At 38.8% G+C, this 2,672-nt stretch overlaps 1 protein-coding gene across 6 annotated transcripts in view; it reads left to right on the forward strand.

The window, feature by feature from the left end:
* Positions 1-276: 276 nt before the first annotated feature.
* The window catches only part of LOC117116469 (zinc finger protein 93-like), a 5,793-nt gene continuing 3,397 nt past the window's right edge, over positions 277-2,672 (forward strand). Inside the window, exons 1-3 of one of the 6 annotated variants that reach the window (XM_033260521.1) lie at positions 277-617; positions 2,124-2,203; positions 2,268-2,279. The gene's annotated coding sequence lies outside the window, so the exon portion shown is untranslated. Of the gene's footprint in view, positions 618-2,123; positions 2,280-2,328; positions 2,487-2,672 lie in introns of those variants that run through there. The other 5 variants (XM_033260523.1, XM_033260520.1, XM_033260518.1 and 2 more) reach the window with 5 other exon arrangements.

Below are 2,672 nucleotides of genomic sequence, written 5' to 3' on the forward strand. Positions count from 1 at the left end.
GAAGAAAAGACACAACATTAATTGTTTTTTTATTTAACCACTGCCAATGGACATTAAATACCGATGCGCTATCAATACCGGTATTCTATTATTACCCACTTACCTGTGTTGATCGGACACCGCGAATAAAAGTAATTACTTTACAGTTTGTCCGGCGACCCTAAAAATATATTTGCGACCCTGTTGGGTCGTGACCTATAGTTTAAATTGAACAAGGAATTTTAATTGTTAAAATGTCCTTGGTTTGAATACAAGGTATTAGGTGTTTTATTCAACGAACTGGAAATAAAAGCGAGAGCACAGATGACGTTTTGGCATGATGTTCTATACAATTCTACCTATTGTTATACCCACTTGCCATGTCGGCTGAACACCGAATCAAAGTTAATACTTATTGTTTGGCGACCCTAAGAAATATTTTGGCGACCCTATTTCGAGTCGTGAGCCATACAGTAATTTGAATAGCAGCGATCTAGAGTTTTATCAATCTACCATATATATACTGTATTGAATTGAACCAGTTATTTTCAAATTTAAGCAAGGGTGTGACATTCTCAAGAGGGACGTTCGTGAGTAGTTGGGCGGCACAGGAAACTAGCAAGTCATCAGAACCAATGGTAAGAAAGAAATATATTCGGAATCTACATTTTTTTAACAGTGGAACGCTTCCATTGTGAATGTGAGTCTAAACGAAATACAGTACAGTTATAAAACTTAAACAGCGCAACTGACAAGAATATATAAGGCAAAAATAGAAATGACTAACCGAAGATAATATAGAATACAGTTAAGTGTATGAAAAAATAAACTTAGATATGTCAAATAAATACAAATAATTAATAGTATTTCTTTGAAAAAAAAATCAAATATGTCATGAATAAGTGAATGCGTTGCTCGCTATTGGTTTTCATTTTTTCATCTAACCATTGTGTCAGTTTATAGTTGTATGTTCCCGTTGCTGAAAGTGGTCTGACAGATAATGTGTTTTCAGAATAGACCATAAAGTTTAGAAATTTGTTGAGTAAGCGTTGATGTGTACGGACAATACTAGCTGTTTTTCTTTATGTAGAAATGGGTGGAAGTGTTTCATTTTTCTTCTTGATTTAGGCTGTGTTGGTTCTCATGGTGTAAAAGACATACTCAGGATAAAAGTTTTAAAACCACCTCTTAAAAAAACGGATTCCATCAAAGCAAAACTCTTTATTTAATACAGGGATACAAACTATTTCCCCTAATGGAGGAGATGCTCAAGTCCATGATACCTTGGCTATTAACATCATCATCATCATCATCATCATCTACTCGCTTTAATTCGCCGTGTAGATGTACATGGCGTTTATTCTCTATGATCAGATGAATTTATCAGTGGCCAACTTCTCATATTCTATCGCTTTAGGTCTTTCTTAGTATCCAGGGAGGGATCCAGAAATTTTCTGACGGGGGTGGGGGGTGGTGGTGTATTTGATTCTCATCCCAGCAATTTCCGGCCGTCTAGAAGTCCAAACTAAAAAAAAAAATATCGTTTTGGGAGGAGGGGACACCCACTCCCGGCTCCGTCCCTTTAGATAACGCTGCGCGCTATAGTTACACCCATAAATACTTAGCCTCACCCCCGCAGTCGGACACCTTAGCTCCACCCCATAAATGATATCCTAGAGCCGCCACTGTAGTGCACACCCACCTTAGCCCCACCATGGTGATTTTCAGAATAGGCTACTCTAGACGCTTGGAAATGGCACTCTCAGATGGTGCTTTTTCCAAGCAGTGTTTCTCAACAAAGTTATTCTTCCTTTCGACGAGAGCTGTCCCTCCCCCTCCCTTGAGTTAAACACGTCCCCTCACAGCGTCGCATAATCAAGGACCTATATTTATGCGTTACTGGGAGTCGCAAAGCAAATTATGAATATAATGGCACCTCATGCTCGGAAATAACACTCATTCAGGCTTAAAAATTGAATATTTTTTCTCCACTTTTAAAAACTTAAACTTTCCTGTCACCTACTTTGGTTTTTCTACTTTATGATTAATTATTGCTAGTGTTCTCTTGACACCATGAGAAGGTCTATATTATTTCTTAAATTTTATGTTAAAATTATATATCGTCTGTATATTGTTTTTTTCAGTTCGCCCTCTAATTCGATACCCTTTTAATCAATATTTAAACAGGTCTTTTGGTGGGGGCCATAGGAGGATTGATTTGACCAAGGAGGTATAAAAATAATTGACTGACTAAAATTGCTGGATGAGAGCCCATTCTCTGATCAGCTGCCACTTATAAGGTAAGAATTTAATGCGTTGAGTGCGTGTCATACCCAAAAATCCCACCACGACAGTGAACTGTTAGTAAAACGCGAGTATGATGAGAAGGCCCAGCTAGGCCTAGGCCTAGCCCAGGCCTAAATCACTATCTAGCAGATAATCTATTTCAATTATCAATTAACTATCAATATTGAGGCAATGTAAAACATGAAAATGTTTCAGTAACAGTAAGTATGTGTTGGATGATTCCTTAATTAATTGGTAAAGAATTAGACCGCCTAGCTGGCCTAGGTAGGGCTAGCTAGGACTAGCCTAGGCCTAGGTAGGTAGGCTAGGGAGGACTAGCTTGGCTAGCCCCAAGACCTAGGTAGGCATGAGGCCTAGGCTAGGCCAGAAGAGGCGGGGGGGGGGGG

Source organism: Anneissia japonica, unplaced genomic scaffold (genome assembly GCF_011630105.1).
Source record: "Anneissia japonica isolate Jap-2015-1 unplaced genomic scaffold, ASM1163010v1 scaffold263_len647688_cov178, whole genome shotgun sequence".
Classification (NCBI taxonomy): domain Eukaryota; kingdom Metazoa; phylum Echinodermata; class Crinoidea; order Comatulida; family Comatulidae; genus Anneissia; species Anneissia japonica.